Source organism: Leucopleurus acutus (assembly GCF_964270905.1).
Source record: "Leucopleurus acutus genome assembly, chromosome: 19".
NCBI classification, from domain to species: domain Eukaryota; kingdom Metazoa; phylum Chordata; class Mammalia; order Artiodactyla; family Delphinidae; genus Leucopleurus; species Leucopleurus acutus.
In genome coordinates, this window is record NC_139161.1 from 10,989,494 (window position 1) to 11,006,651 (window position 17,158).

The 17,158-nt window shown below is 42.0% G+C and overlaps 1 protein-coding gene across 4 annotated transcripts in view; it reads left to right on the top strand.

The window, feature by feature from the left end:
- The window catches only part of RPTOR (regulatory associated protein of MTOR complex 1), a 346,540-nt gene that overhangs the window by 14,169 nt on the left and 315,213 nt on the right, over positions 1–17,158 (top strand). The window lies entirely within an intron of this gene.

A 17,158-nucleotide genomic window follows, 5' to 3' on the forward strand; every position in this document is an offset into this window, starting at 1 on the left:
GTATCAAAATAAAACCACAGTCAAAATGTTAAATCAAGCTTTTCCTCTTTCTGCGTTCCCTCTAAGCCCTGGCCTAGGTCTGGACTAGTTTCTATAGAGGTGAAACCACTGCAGGGACACAAGGTACCTCCTGTCTGCTGTAGTGGACTTCCTGAGTGTGCTGGCTTGGCACTGTCGTCTCCCTGAGTCTCTGGCCACAGGACCTCAAGGGCAGACTGTGTTTCTTCCCATCTGTTGCCAGCCTGGCCTGGTAGGTGGCAGAGCCCAGATCAGACCCTGGTCTGGCTTCAGGGCCTGGTTCCAGAGAATTGCTTCTCAGTCTTTTCCTTTATACATACAGCTCTTCTCCTGAAAGTGAGTTTTTACTTGACCAGCAGGCATGAATATTTTCCCTGAAGAGTTTTTAAAAAAAATATTTATTTATTTATTTGGCTGCACCGGTCTTAGTTGCGGCACGTGGGATCTTCATTGCGGCATGTGGGCTCTTAGTTGCGGAATGCGGGCTCTGAGTTGCGGCATGCATGCAGGATCTAGTTCCTTGACCAGGGATCGAACCTGGGCCCCCTGCATCAGGAGTGTGGAATCTTAACCACTGGACCACCAAGGAAGTCCCAGTTTTTGTTCTTTAAATAAAACTTTATGCTGAAAATGGTCTTAGTACTTGAAAACTATTTTAACATTTTTTTACTGGAGTAACTGAGTTCCTTGAAAACTTGCTGTTTTCCTTCAGATTATAAAAATAACACGTCATCGTAGAATATTTAGAAAATATGGAAAAACACAACAGTGAAAATAAAAATTATATAAAATCCTGTATGCCACTGTTAATATTTTGGTGTATTTTCCACTTCTCTGTCTTCCCTTTCCCCCTTCCCCACAACCAGGAGTATACTGTATGTGTCGTTAAAGGATTATTTTGAATTATCTATTTTTGACATCCTTACCCTTGTAAGATCTGAAGCATAACAATAAAATAAGCACTCGGAAAACACCCACCACGCTCAGGAACTAGATCATCATCAAGACTGTCACAGGCACTAGCTCTTAACATCTTTATGCCTCTGGGAAAATAGTAGCATTACTAGCTTAGTTTTAAGTCGTACTTACCGTGTGTCTGGCTTGTCCAGGCTGCCCACGTTGACAATCCCTTTAATTTCCAAACAGCCCTGGGAGCAGGTACTGTTACAGCCACTTTGTGATTGAGGAAACTGAGGCAAGAGAGGTTAGATGATTTTTCAGAGGTCACGTGGCTAGTGAGCCGCAGAGCCTGGAATTGGACCCTGGCCATCTGGCCCTGGCACCTGTGCCCGCATTGTGCTGAGTTATCCGCCTCTCTGAGAGTGTGAGCGTTAATGGTCGAACCTGGGAGACCATGATCTGCTGGCTTCTCAGGAGCACCTGCTCACTCGCTGTTTACTGACCCCCTGAGCCAGAGCCTCTGCTGTACCAGCTCCTCTGTGGGAATGAGAAAGGAGTGGATCTGGTCCAGAACCCTGGGGAGCACTGTGAAATCAGTACACCTGCAGACCAGCTTAGTGAATCAGATAGCATCTTGAAACATCTAACTAGTGGCTCAAGGCTGTGTTAATACCAGTGAGAAGTAGTGGTGTGGCCAATGGCTGGTAAGGGATTCCAGGAGAGGGGTCTGGCTGAGGAAGGCTTCTGGAGGAGGGAGGGAGGACCTGAGCTGGGCACAGAGACAGGAAGGATTGCACTGGCTGGAATGGAGAGGAAAAGACCTTCTAGGGTGGGGTATACACGGCCTCTAGTTTAGGTGAGAGGACACAGTGGGACACAGTGCTGGCGGGCGGGGAGTGGAACCACAGTGTGACCCTTTGGGTGCCCAGTAGAAAGGCTTGGCCCTTCTCCTTCAGTTATGGATGTGCGGGGAGATGATGACAGCAGCATCCTACCAAGGTTAACTGGGCGTTCTCTAGGTGGACACAGGTGGGCAGAACACCTAAGCGTCTGAAGCTTTTCAGTGAGCAAGAGTTGGTCCAGTGAGGACCAGCTTCTGCTCTGAGGGCACGGATCCCTGGGAGGTTTGGTGGTGAGGACTAGTGCTCAGGTGAGATACTGCAGAAGCATGGGCCTCAGGGGGGCTCACATACCTGGTGTTAAATGTAGGTGGGTGTCAGGGAAGCTCTGGAAGCAAGAAAACATTTGAAGGACAGAGCAGGATTTTGGCAAGTGGAGTTGAGAGGATAGCTTGGAGTTGGGAGGGAAGGGTTTGCCCAGAGTGAGAGGAAGCCTCAGGTTCCAGAGGCAGGAGGTGGTCTGCTCCACATCTTTTAAAGGCCTGAATGGTAGCGTGAGGAAATGACATTTATTTGGAAAGCAACAAAATCTTTGAAGGTTTTTGAGTAGGGGTGGGGGTGTAAAGTGGAGTAGTAACATTCTGAGAGACATAAGGAGAGAATCATGGGATTTGGTGAATAATTGGGAGAAAGAAAAACTGTGTGGTGGTTTTTTGTGGCAGAGGGGAAATGGACTTTCTCTCTCTCTTTTTGTCCATAGTTTTAGAATTTTATTAAAATTGAGAAGATAGAGTTCCTGTATACTTTGTACCCAGTTTCCCCTGTTGTTAACATCTTGCATTAGGATTGTACACTTCTCATAACTAATGAATCAATATTGATACATTATTATCAACCAAAGTCTATCCATACTTTATTTGGATTTCCTAAGTATTTACCTATTATCTTTTTCCTGCTCCAGGATCCCATCCAGGATGCCACATTACATTTAGTTGTCATGTATCCTCAGGCTCCTCTTGGCTTGTGACAGTCTCTCAGACTTTCTTAGTTTTGGATGACCTTGATAATTTTGAGCAGTACTGGTCAGGGATTTTATAGACTGTCCCTCTGTTGAAATTTGTTTAATGTTTTTCTTATGATAAAACTGGGATTATAGGTTTTGGGGAGGAATATCACAGAGGGAAAGTGCCCTTCGTATCACATCACATCAAAGGTCCATGGTCTCAACACAACTCATCACTGTTGATGTGACTTTGATTACCTGGCTGAGGTCCTGTTTGTTAGATGTCTCCACTTGATATCCCCTCGCCCCATCTTGTTCTCTTTGGAAGGAATTTACTGTGCCCAGCCCACACTTAAGGGGAGGAGGGTTGTGCTCCATCTCCCTAAGGTCAGAGTATCTGCATATATTAATTGGAATTTTTCTGTATGGGAGATTTATCTATTCTTCTGCATTTATTAATCTGTTCAATCATTTACTTATATCACTATGGACTCATGGATATTTATTTTGTCCTTTGGGTTATAATCCACTACTACTTTACTTTGTTGCTCCATCTTTGGCCAGTGGGAGCGCTTTCAGTTGGCTCCTGTGCTACTTTGACAAAGCCACACTATTGTGGACTTTTTTTTAAAAGCAGCTATTTACTTTCTGGCTGTTTACTTTCTGGAGCACAGGATGCTCTGGGATCATCTTGTACATTTCCTGCCTCAGTTCTAAAATCAGGTGTTTCTCCAAGGACCTCTGGTTCCTGTTATTGGAGAATAGTGTTAGAGACCAAGATCTGGGTGCTGGGTACGCTCATTGCTACTGGGGTGTCACTACTTTTAGGTCCTCTCAGGTGACAGAGCAAGGAGATATATGTGCATATACTGACCCCTTTGTATATATACACATCTGTAAACATTTCTATATGTAATCATCTCTATCTGTATTAAGCAAAACATGCATTTGTAGTGATGTCTTCAGGTCTAATCTGTTTTGTTTTTTCTGTCTTTTGTTGTTGTTGTAAATCTGGAACCAAGAGGTTAGTAACATAAGGTGAAGTCAGACATAGGTGTGCTTCTGGAGAAAAGCTAATGAGTATGTGTGTACCAGGGAGTGTCTGTGACATAGCACAGACTTCATAAATATTTGTTGCATGACGGAGCCAGGGCCCTTGTTGACTTTTGTGAGTGATGTCTTGGTTGAATAGAAAATTCTGTGGAAGCTGAATTTCTGGGAACAGAAATTTCATCAAGGGGTTGAGGGGAGAGTGAGGCAGTGGTCACAGAGCAGGGGTTTGGGAGGAGAAGTGGCTGGCATTGGGGGCAATAGCAAACAAATGTTTGCCAGGCAGAGGAACCATCAGAGGGAGAGATGGAATGTGGTGGAAAGAGGCCCAGGGAGGGGAGGCAGTGTGGGCAGAAGCTATAATGTTCCTACTTTATTGCTTTACAGTTTGTGAACATTTTTTCACATGGATTTAGTCTACTTAATCCTGACAACACCCCTAGCAGGCACCTGTTGTTACCTGAGTGAACTGAGGCCACTTAGAGGGGGCATCCAACCCCATGGAATTCATGGGCTGCTGAGGAGCCGAGCCAGGAGTCCAGGCCTCAGTCTGACGACTGAGGAGCCGGGCTGCCACCTTGTTTCTCACCCCATTTGCAGAGCAGCTTTGGGCGAGAGTTCTCATTGGCTCAAAGTCCCTCCTTATGGAGACTCAGAAAATCTTTTTTTTTTTAATTTTTATTCATTTATTTGTTTATTTATTGGCTGCGTTGGGTCTTCGTTGCTGCGCCTGGGCTTCCTCTAGTTGCAGCGAGTGGGGGCTACTCTTCGTTGCGGTGTGCAGGCTTCAGTAGTTGTGGCACACGGGCTCAGTAGTTGTGGCTCGCGGGCTCTAGAGCACAGGCTCAGTAGTTGTGGCGCCCGGGCTTAGTTGCTCCGCGGCATGTGGGATCTTCCCGGACCAGGGCTTGAACCCGTGTCCCCTGTGTTGGCAGGCGGATTCTTGACCACTGCACCGCCAGGGAAGTCCCAAGACTCAGAAACTCATGATGGACTTTTTCTAAAAATTGAACAGGCAGCTGAGGTTTTATCTAAGAGAATGGACTTTGGTGTCAGAATGACCTTGGTCTAAGCTGGTTTCTTTTCTGTCTGTTCTTGGTCTAGATCTTAGTGTTTTGATTTGTAAAGTGGGTCTAAGACTACCTACCTCGTGGTGGTGTTGCAAAGATTAAATGTGATCATATTTATGAAGCAGGAGGACTGTGTGATGCATAGCTGAGCCCAGTGTTTCGAGGGGCAGCCTGTGTGGCTGTGTTTTTCTTCCCATGTGCTCCTTACTGCACAGCTGCTAAGGAGCCCCGTCCTCTCCTGTGTGGTGGTGCAGATGTTGCACGTGATTGACTATTTGGAAGAAAAAGAACAGATTTGCCCCTGTCGAGACAGCGAGCTGTGCCTGCAGCTTTCATCAGTTGATAAGGGGCACAAGTTCAGGTGACCACCATCCTAAGAGGAGCTCCAAACTGGGCAGGCTTAGCTTTCTTTTTTAAAAACCCTTTGCACCCACCCTGGCCCCTCTCCGGAGTAAGATGGGAGCTCTCCTAAGATCCATGCTCTGCCTGAGTGTGTTTATGTGAGGTTCTGGTAAATGTTATAGTTTATCAAAAACTAGACTTTATGGCACACTTCCCATAAATCAGTGTTTGTGAACACTACAGAAAATGAATTGATTCTTGCAGGCCATCATGGCAAGTATTAGGGCTTCAGTAATAGCTCACACATTTTTTCCTGACATCAAATTCATTTCATTCAGAATGCGTATTCTTGTAAAAACAGTTCTGAATCTACCAAATCAGACTGGGAAGGTGAGGTCATTACTGTTCCCTTCTTTCTAGTAAAGGTGCTCTGAAGATGAAATGCTTTATTTCCGTATTATGTGGTCTGTGAGGCAAACTGCTGGGTTTAACAGGCACTACTGTGGGAAATTCTCTGAACAGGTGCTTGCTGCAAAGCCCTTCTTTGTTGCTGGTACTGTCCCTGACTCCTACTCTGTTGCCTTCCTGTGGGTGGGCTCACTGGCCTAGCGCTCTCCTGGGTTCCGGGAGAAATGAGCCAAGTCGGAGGTACTTCAGCTCTCCCGGGGCCTCTCTGGGAGTAGCGGTGTGGGGGCTGACCCAGAAGTTGGGGGCCTGGCTCTGCCCGCTGGGCTTTGGAACTGTGCCTGGGCCGTATTTCCTGTAACCTACATTTGGTTCTTTGTCTCCAGATGCTGATTCACTCTTAAGTTCAGTGACTCCCTGCTCTCACATAGCCTCAGAGCTTGTTACTGAGTTCCAGAGCTTGAGTTCCCTCTATGGGTTCTGGTTTGCTTCATATTCTTCTGAGTGTTGGTTTTGGGCACCTGGTGGGCTCTCAACTTCCTGGATTTGCCTGGGTCCTGCAACTCAGTATATGGAGTGGTGCCCCTGAGCTGTGTTGGGCTCCACGTGCTGTCTCCCCCTCAGATGCCCTCCAGGACCCCAGGTGCCAGAAGTATGCCTGAAGTGGGCTTGGAGATTGACTCATTCCCTTGGCTACCACCCCTGCCCCCATCCCTAACATTCACCTGGTCCTACTGCGGGGGTGGGTGTTGACCACGAGCCCTTCGCTCTGCACTTGCTTATTGCAAGCTGTACCAGGACATGCTTGTTTATGGATCATTTACTAGTGCCATATCAATGTCTTATGTTACTGTGTTTAACTTTGAGACAGTGGATCCTAATTTATGATCTGTTTTGTTGCCTTATTAAAATTAATGATAGTTTTCACTTAAATAAATATATTTTCACTTAAATGCATATATTTGAGAAATAGTTGCCAGATTGTCCCTGACAGTATTCTTTTCTCTGAGAAGAATTTCATGCTAAGTAGATTATGGTTGATTCTATAGATTATTTTTTTCTTCATTTTAAATGGCATAACTATATGGAATTGTCTTTATAGAATTGTGAGCCTGTTTTAAATTTAGGAATAATAAATCCAAGGAAATGTAGAAAACTGGCATTTTAAGATTATCGCAGTTTTCTACAAGAATATTCATTACAGCATTCGTTCATTCATTCATTTAGTCTGTATTTATTGAGTGCCTGCAAATAACCTAATATCCATCAATAGAGAACTGATTAATTAACTTTTGGTGCATCATATACTAGACTTCCATGCAGCTACTAAATACAGAAGTAATTCTGTGTGTGCTGTTATGGGAAAGTTTCTAAGATATATTATTAAATTAAAAAACAAACCACACATTAAAAAAAAAACAACTAAGGCACAGAGCAGACTGATATGATCCTATTTGTGTTTTTAAAAAGCTATATATACATATAAAAATAAGTGCTTATCTATGTAAAAAATATATGGAAAGTTACACACTTAAGGATAGGGATAGGAGGTAGGCATCAGTAGAATTATATTTATAAAAATTTATATTTTCCTGTATTTAATTATTATATCCTTTTGCATGGTTATGTTAATGTTAGTTAAAAACATGATTACCCTTATGATATGTCCTCTGTGGGCCTATTAGCGATACCTTTGTTTTATTTTTTGAGGTGGTGGTTCTAAGGTTTGCCGTATTACATCTTTAACTTATCACATTGTACCTCAAATAACAACAGTACACCTCTTCACATGTGAGGTAAGAACCTGACAGCCTGGTGCTTCTGTCCCCCATCCTTCTGCTGTTCGAGTCATACATTTTACTTCTGCATGCTATAAACCCCAGACTACGTTGTTACTGTTTTTTTAAAAAGTCAATTATCTTTTAAAGAAATTTGAAAAATAAGAACATCCTTTATATTTACCACATAGTTCAGTTCCCAGCCTTCATTGCTCTGTGTAGCTCTGAGTTTGAATCTGGAATCATTTTTCTCCCGTCTGGAGAGTGTTATTACTTGGGTCCCCTGGCGATACATTTTCTCAACTTTCGTTTGTGTGGGAGTGTCTTTATTTCATCATCATTTTTTTTTTCCAAAATTTTATTTATTTTATTTTTTGCTGTACTGGGTCTTTGTTGCTGCATGCGGGCTTTCTCTAGTTGCGGCGAGCGGGGGCTGTTCTTTGTTGCGGTGCATGGGCTTCTCATTGCAGTGGCTTCTCTCGTTGCAGAGCACGGGCTCTAGGTGCGTGGGCTTCAGTAGTTGTGGCACACGGGCTCAGTAGTTGTGGCTCACAGGCTCTAGAGTTCAGGCTCAGTAGTTGTGGCGCACGGGCTTAGTTGCTCCATGGCATGTGGGATCTTCCCAGACCAGGGCTCGAACCCGTGTCCCCTGCATTGGCAGCCAGATTCTTAACTACTGTGCCACCAAGGAAGCCCTCATCATCATTTCTGAAGGATGTTTTCACTGGATGTAGAGTTCTAGGTTGACTTTTTTTCTTCAGCACTTTGAAGATGCCCTGTTGTGGTCAGGCCTGCATTGCTCCTGATGAGAAGTGTGCTCTAGTCTTGTTTTTGTTCCTGATGAGAAGTGTGCTCTAGTCTTGTTTTGTTCCCCAAGTGTGCTCTAGTCTTGTTTTTCTAGTCTTGTTTTATATGTGTCTTTTTTTTCCTCCTGCTACTTTTAAGATTTTTCTCTTTATCGTTGGAATTTAGCAGTTTGATTATGATGTGCATTGGTGTCTTTTTCTTTGTGAGTAGCCTGCTTGTGGTCTACTGAGATTCTTGGATCTGTAGGATTATGATTTTCCGCAAATTTTTGGAAAATGTGCTGCCATATATTTTTAATTTTTCTATTTTTCTCACTCTGCTCCCTTTCAGTCTTCCAGAGCTCCAATTACATTAATCTTAGATGTTTCATATTGTTCCATGAGGCTCTCTCCCAACTCCTACCTTTTTCCCCCCTCTGTGTTTTAATTTGGATCATTTCTATTGCAGAATCTTCAAGTTCTCATTTCTATTGCAGTGTCTTCAAGTTCTCTCAGTCTATTCTTTTGCAGTGTCAAATATGTTGTTAAGCCCACCCAGTGTAGTTTTTGTTTTCTTTTTTCTTTTCTTTTTCTTTTTTTTTTTTTTTTGGCCACACCGCATGGCCTGCGGGATCTTAGTTCCCTGACCAGGGATCGAACTTGCATTGGAAGCATGGAGTCCTAACTACTGGACCACCAGAGAATTCCCACCGCCCAATGTAGTTTTCATTTTGATATTATGTTTTTATTTTCTAGAAATTCTACTTGGGTCTTCTTTATAGTTTATTTTTCTCTCTTTGTGTTCATGTTTCCCTTTAAATCCTTGAACAAATTTGTAATGCCATTTTAAAGCTCTTGTCTGTTATTTCCATCATCACTGTCATTTCTGGGTCTGTTTCTCTGGATTGATTTTCTTTTGCTTATGGATCACACTTTCCTGCTTTTACTTATATCTAGTAATTTTTGATTGGATGCCAGACACACTGACTGTTATGTTGTTGCGAATCTGGTGTTATTGTCTTCGTTTAAACAGTGTTGAGTTTTGTTCTGGAAGGAATTTAGTGTACTCGTATCAGCTTCATTCTTTCAAGGGTTGTTTTCTAGCTTTGCTAAAGCAGGTCTAGATCAGGGGTTGGCAAACTATGACCCACTGCTTGGTTTTGTAAGTAAAGTCTTTTGGAACACAGCATTGTCTTTTATGTATTGTCGGTGTTGCTTTTGTTCTACACTGGCAAAGTTGAGTAGTTCGACAGAGACTGTATAACCCAGATATTTACCATCTGGCTCTTTATGGAAAAAAGTGGATGACCCCTTCTAGAGAAGCCTTTGCTCTGAGTCTAGTCTAGCCCTATGTCTAAGGTGGGGCCACCTTTCTGGGTGAATATTCTGAGTGGTCAGTGGGGTCTCTTCATTCTGACTTGTTGGAACTTGGATGGTTCCCACCCTCGCTCAGTAGTTCTTTGCTTGGCCTCCTGGAGTCTCGCCAACTACATGCTCAGCCAGGGACACGAGGGACCCCATGTAGATTTCTGGCACACCCTTTCTGTATAGTGCTTTCCTCTTTGGTCCTTAGGCCCACCAATTCCAGCTGCTGTAGCCTCCGTGAACTCTGATCTCTGTTTTCTCAGCTCAGTGATCCTAGCTTTCTCTGCTCAGGGCCCTGTCTCTCTGTGCAGAAAGCTCAGTGATCATGGGGCTCACTTCATTTGCTTTCTTTGTTTCAGCAATCATGTTCCGATACTGCATGTAGTTTAATGTCTGCAAAAGTGTTTTATATGTTTTGTTTAGCTTTCTAGTTGTGCACGGTGCGAGGACTACTCTGATACTGTTACTCCATCTTTCCTGGAAGGAGAGGTCTCCCTAAGTAGGATTTGGAAGAGCCAGGGAGGACAGGAGGTTTTGGAGAGATTAATGATGCATGACTAGATCACCTTTTATTCAGTAGAGTAGTTGATAGCTGATTCTTTACAATTAATAGTTATGTGTTGTAGTTGTTCTTTTACTGAACCTTATTTTTTGCCAGTGGAACTTTACTTTCTAACTTCAACGTGGCATTAAAATTTAAGATTACATTGTATCAAGTTGATAGTACAGATTAACTGTTGGGAAGAGTTGCACTTGCAGTGATCCCAAGACAGGTAATTTACAAGTCGGGATTTAGAGTCCTCCTTTCTTTGATAACATCCTTTGCATTTCATTTGGGCTTTATAAAGCCAGGTGGGTCAGAGTTTGAAACTGAAATAACTGTTAAACATGGAAGAGGATTTAAGAATAAAATCCTTTCCTGTTTTGGTGTTACAGATCTAAATTGGGCGCTTTGTCATGCAGTCTTAGAGTACCGGATTTGACCTACTACCTTAAGGGTTTAGTTAATTGTACAGAAATCCTCTTTGGTGTTAATAATCATTAGAGCCCTAGAAGGAATTGTCAAATTGCTCTTTTCATTTAACTGTGGGGTTAAGTGGGTCTAGTCTTATTTGATTTGATTTACTTTCTTTTTAAAAAAATTATGAGGTAAAAAAATGCATAAAACATCTGCTTACAGTTTAACTCATATTAATAAAAAGAACACCTATGTACCCCCTACCCAGGTCCGGAAATAGACCCTTTCAGCACCCTGGAAGCACCCTTGATGTGTCCTACCCTCATCACAATTACTTCCTCCCTCCAAGAGGCAAATATTTTTCTTACTTTTTTGGATGATACTTATTTCTTCACTTTTTTTTAGTGGTTTTCCTGCCTATGCATGCATATCTAGAAAACTGCTTATTTTGTCACTGGGAAGATTATATGGTTGATATACTGCATGTATGTTTCTTTGCATTGCTTTTCTCAGTATTACATTTGTAAGATTCACCCAGGTTGTTGAATATGTGTGTAATTAATTCATTTTTACTTCTGTATAGTATCTCATTACAGGTATATGTCACAATTTACTTATACATCCTACTCCTGAATGATGTTGAAATGAGCATTCTTATGTATTCTGGTACACATAGCAGGCATAGGGCACAGGTACAGGATAATTATATATTCTTTTTTTTTTTTTAAAGCCTGTTCTGGTCTTTTGCCCATGTTTTAGTTGAGTTGTCTTTTTCTTACTGATTTTAGGAGCTTTTATATATTTTGGATATTTACTGTAAGTGTCTTTCCACTTTGAAGCTTGTCCTTCTGCTTTCTTTGTGAGGGGTCTTTTGACATCTCAGTTTTAATGTCATCAGATTTGTTATTGTTTCTCTTTCATCTTCGTGCTCTTTTCCATCTTCGTTAAGAACTTCTTCCCTACTCTTTTCCCTGGTAGCATGAAGGTGATCCCCAGTCCTATCTGGAAAGCTCCCTCCCAGTTTGGGTCTTTTATGCACTTTGTGTGTGTGGTCTATGGAAGGGGTCCAATTTTCTTTTTTTCTTTTCCCCATGTAGGTATCTAGTTGTCTTAGTGGATTTTGCTGGAAAGCTCATCCTTCCCTCAGCTGCAGGGCTCTGTCTTTTGTCCAGAGGCCATGTCAGTGTGGGTCTCTCGGGGGCTTCCTGCTCTTTCCACATGGTCACTGTTGCACCACTCCTCTGTCTTAATTACGAGCTGTATGGAAATCGACTGAGAGGAGTCCTCACAGTTGTTTTCTTTGAGAAACATCTGGCTCTTCTTGTTCTTCTGCTCTTCATGTGAGTTTAAGAATTAGCTTGCAGGTTCAAAGAAAGAAAGTTTGTTGGGTGTGTGATTGAGATTGCATTGAACCTGTATTTCAATTTGGGGAGATTTAACATCTTTACAGAATTGAGTGTTCCAGTCCATAAACACAGCATGTCTTCATTTATTTAGGTAGGTCTGAGAATTTCCCTAAGTAAAGCTGTATACTTCCCCTGTAGAGGTGTTGCCATTTTTTTTTTTTTTTTTTTTCTGTTTCTTTTTTTGGCCTCACCTTGTGGCTTGTGGGATCTTAGTTCCCCAATCAGGGATCAAACCTGTGCCCTCAGCAATGAAAGCGCAGTCTTAACCACTGGACCACCGGGGAATACCCTGTTGCCTGTCTTTTATTCAGTTTCTTTTAGGTGCTTGATATTATCTTGATGCTTTCCTAAATAGCATCTTTTAAAAATCTAATTTTTTTTTTTGCTCGTGTACTAGAAAGTAATTTATTTTTATATGTAGCGCTCACAGCATCTTCGATTTCATCAGGAGCCCTGGCAGCCCATGTGCACAGCTTCCTGCCTCCGCCCCTGTGCTGCGTGTGTAAAGCTGCTGGGGATGAGATGGGTGTGTGGGGGGGTGTGGACACAGAGAAGCCATGCCTTGGCTTCTTACTGGTTTAATATTGTTCTAATCACAGGGCCGCTTGACAGCTTTTGTTTCAGGTGCTGTCATCCCGCAGATCAGATAGTGGCTCTGGGCACCAGCCTTCCCCATTTTCCTTACCTGGTGCATCTCCAGGGAGTTGGTGCTGTGATACGTCAGCCCCACTCAGGCACCTTCCTGCATGGCTCTGGGGACAGGTTCAGGCTTCGTGGTTACTCAAGCCAAGGAGAGTGATCCCTCAACACTTGAATGATCTGTTCCATGAATGCCTGCTAGGACCTGCCAGTGAAGCCGTGCAATCCTAAACCTTCCTTTGTAAAAAGAGTTTTTAAAATATGATTTAGGCTTTTGAAATGGTATATTTTCCCCCAAATTTTATTTATTTATTTTCCTTCCAGTTTTATTGATATATAACTGGCATACAGCATTGTATAAGGTTAAGTTGTACAGCAGGATGATTTGACTTACATGTATCATGAAATGATTATCACGGTAAGTTTAGTAAACATCCATCATCTCATATGGATAAAAAAATTAAAGAAATAGAAAAGAATTTTTTCCTTGTGATGAGAACTATTAAGGTTTGTTCTCTTAACAACTTTCCTGTATAACATACAGCTGTGTTAATTATATTCATTATGTTGTACATTACATCCCTAGCACTTATTTATCTTATAACTGGAAGTTTGTACCTTTCAGTATTTTTTTTTTAAAGTCAGTTTTAGTAATTTGTATTTTTAGAGAATTTTGTCCATTTCTTCTGGGTTTCAAATTTAGGAGCATAAAGTCGTTCATCATGTTCTCCTGTGATCTTTTTTTTTTTTTTCCTGTATGTGGGCCTCTCACTGTTGTGTCCTCTCCCGCTGCAGAGCACAGGCTCCGGACGCGCAGGCCCAGTGGCCATGGCTCACAGGCCCAGCTGCTCTGCGGCATGTGGGATCTTCCCAGACCGGGACACGAACCCGTGTCCCCTGCATCGGCAGGCGGACTCTCAACCGCTGCGCCACCAGGGAAGCCCCTCCTGTGATCTTTTTAAAGTCTGTAGAACTGTAGTAATGTACCCTTTCTATTCCTGACATTGAGTATTTGTGTGTCCACTCTTTTTTCTCAGTTCTGGCCAGAGGATTGTCTATTTTTTAGTCTTTCAAATAACCAGCTCTTGGCTTTGTTGATACTCTATACCATTAATATTTTATTAATTTATTTAAAAATCTTATTTCCTTTTTCTACTTTCCTTGGATTCATTTTATTGCCTTTTCCCCTATTCTTGAGGGGGAAATTCCTGAGATGGGTACTTAGCTTATTAATTTCCAGTCATTTGTCTTTTCTAATATAGGCATTTTAGAAATATTAAAATTATCAACTATAATATGTAAATTAAATACTTGGCTGCATTCAACAAGTTTTGATGTGTAGTATTTTTGTTATTCAGTTCAAAGTTTCTAAATTTCATTTTGACTTCATTATGAGTTATTTAAAAGTGTGCTTTGTAATTTTAAAAAATAGAGGAATTTTCCTAGGATTGTTTTTTGATTTCTTGCTTAATTACGGTTTGATCAGAGAACATGTATGTGATTTCAGCAAGTAGTAACAGAAGCACTGGGCATCCTTAGGGGAGCCATTTACATGATTGTCTTATGTGAGTGGCACCCCCTGTTGTTGTGGATCATGTGACTTGCACAACTCTGTGCATATACTCCAAATTTCAGTCTTTTGAAATTTGTTGAGCTTTGCCTTTTGGGCCTGTATAGGGTCAATTTTGGTAAATGTTCCCCGTGTGCTTGACCATAATGTGTATCTGTAATAGCTGGGTGCCATACGTGAGCGTTAAATCAGATATTTATTTGTCATGTACAGATGATTTATGTCTTTACTGATTTTTTTGATTTCTATCAATAACCGAGAGAAGTATATTAAAACCTCTCACCATGATTGTAAATATGTCAAATCTTCCTTATAGTTATGTTTGTGCTTTGTTTATATTCTGAGGCTATATTATTATGTCATACAAATTTAAAACTGTGTATCTTCCTGGTGAATGGGAGCCAGAATTGCTATGAAGTCATTCTCTTTATCCCTAATAATGCTTTTTTGCTTTAAAGTATGTTTCCTTAATATAGTTACACCAGTTTTTTCTCGCTTAGTATTTGCACTGTTTATTTTTCTATCCTTTTATATACGTCAACCTTTCTTTTCAACCCTATGTTTTTTGTATGTCTCTTGTAAACAGCTTGTAGTTAGAGTTAAAAAAAAAAGTCTAGTCTGATGATTTTTGTCTTTTAATTGGAGCATTTAGTCTATTTACATTTATTTGGGCTTAAATCTGCCATCTTATTTTGTGTTTTCTATTTGTCCTGCCTGTATTCTTCTTTTTTTCCCCCCATGCCTTTTTATGGATTGAAAATATTTATTATTTAATTTCTTCTCCTTTGCTGTTTTTGAAGTAACATACTATTTTTCTCTTGTTGTAATAGTTCCCTAGCAATGACACTAGGAATACTCAAAAAAAGCATAAAGTTAATCAGGACCTTTATTTTTTTTCCTGGACAACATAAGACTGGAAAAATCCACCTAACCTTTTATTTCTTAATTGTTAGTATTGTGTATGTTATTTCTGTTTCTTTTTTTTTTTTTAGCACAATTATTCTTGCTTTATACTGCCAACATTCTTTTAGATTAATGCACATTTATGACTTTTTGCTCTCATTCCTTTTGGATCTCAGAACTTCCATATGGGATTGCTTTATTTATTTATTTATTTATTTATTTATTTATTTATTTATTTATTTATTTGGTTTTGCCAGGTCTTCATTGTGGCAGGCGGGATCCTTAGTTGCGGCTCGCCTGCTCCTTAGTTGCGGCAGGCAGGCTCCTTAGTTGTGGCTCACCGGTTCCTTAGTTGTGGCATGTGAACTCTTAGTTGCGGCACACATGTGGGATATAGTTCTCTGACCAGGGATTGAACTCGGGCCCCCTGCATTGGAAATGCGGAGTCTTAGCTACTGCGCCACCAGGGAAGTCCCATGGAATCACTTTTATTTTGACTGAAAAATTTTAGAATTTCCCCTCATGAGGGTCTGCTGATGTCACATTCTCTTTGTTAATCTGAAGATGTCTTTATTAAGTCCTGATTCTTAAAGGACACTTTTACCAGGTGTGGAATCCTGGACTGGCACTCTCTCTTAGCACCTGAAGAAGTCATTCCACCACCTCCTGCTTCTGTTGTGGCTTAGAAGCTGCCAGGCAGTTGCTGGAGTTCTTCCCACACACTATTTGTGAAACTCTAACTAGATTTATGTTCACTCTCTTTTCCATATTTCTCTTCCATATCTTCTTCCTTTTTGTTCTTTTGAGCTGCATTGTGGACAGTTTCTTCTTTTTTATCACGTTCACGCAGTCTCTCTTTAGCTATGTCTAAGCTGCCATTTGTCATTCACTGAATTTTTCACATTCTGCATTCTGCTTAATTCTTTCAATCCACTGAGTTTTTTTTTTTTTTTGGTACGCGGGCCTCTCACTGTTGTGGCCTCTCCCGTTGCGGAGCACAGGCTCCGGACGCGCAGGTTCAGCAGCCATGGCCCACGGGCCCAGCCGCTCTGCGGCATGTGGGATCTTCCCGACCGGGGCACGAACCCATGTCCCCTGCATCGGCAGACGGACTCTCGACCACTGCGCCACCAGGGAAGCCCCTCCACTGAGTTTTTAATATTGTTTTTTGTGTTTTTAATTTTTTAGAACTTTATTTGGTATATTAGTAGGTCACTTAAAAATTTTTCCCATTCCCTGCAACTATTTTCATTTTGCCTTTTAGTTCATTTGACTCTAAGCATAGCATTTTTCCCTGTCTAGTATTACAATTTGAAGATCTTTGGGTCTTCTGTTTGCTGCTTACGTTGATCATTGCCCCATTACTGTGTTTATTTGTGTGCTTTGTTATTTTTTGTTGTGTACTACTTTGCTTCGGGAAGTTATCTGTGGGCATTGGGCAGGCCCAGGGTGAAGTTAGTTTCCTCCAGGGTGGGTGGTTGTTTCTTTTGCCCGGCAGTTGGTCCTAGTCTGGGACTGCTTTTTGTGGTCTTGTCCTGAGGTTCCCTGGGCCATCTAGAACTGAGAACCCAGCTTGCAAAGTGCATGAAGGACGCAGAAGACCGCATGTTGTATGATTCAATGAAAAATGTCCAGACTAGGCTGGGGTCAGGGGTGGGGGGTGAAGAATGACTTCAGATGGGCACGACAGTTTCTTTTTGGAGTGATGGAAATGTTCTAAAATGAGATGGTGGTGATGGTGGCAGAACTCTAAATATTCTAAACCCCTCATTTGTACAAAAAACAGGCGAATTTTATGATATATAACATATTACTCATAAAGCTGTTTTGAAAATGCATGAAGGTCCCATGTGGCTGTTAAGTCCTCAGGGCCATATTTTGTTCCTCTTACTCCTCTTCTGCTCTTGTCACTGCCATGCTCCCCAGGGTGGTGGTTGTGGGCAGAGGTGAGGTGGTGCCCCGTTGGCACAGCCCATTGGGGTCCCTGCTTACGTGGGGGCCTCGCCTCCTCGGTTCCTGCTCTGGGCTGCCTGGGCGCCGTGACTTCCCCTGCCCACCTGCAAATCCCTTCTGATCTGCTGCTGCCTCCGGGTCCCTGCTCTCCCTCAGATTTTCACCTTGTAGTTT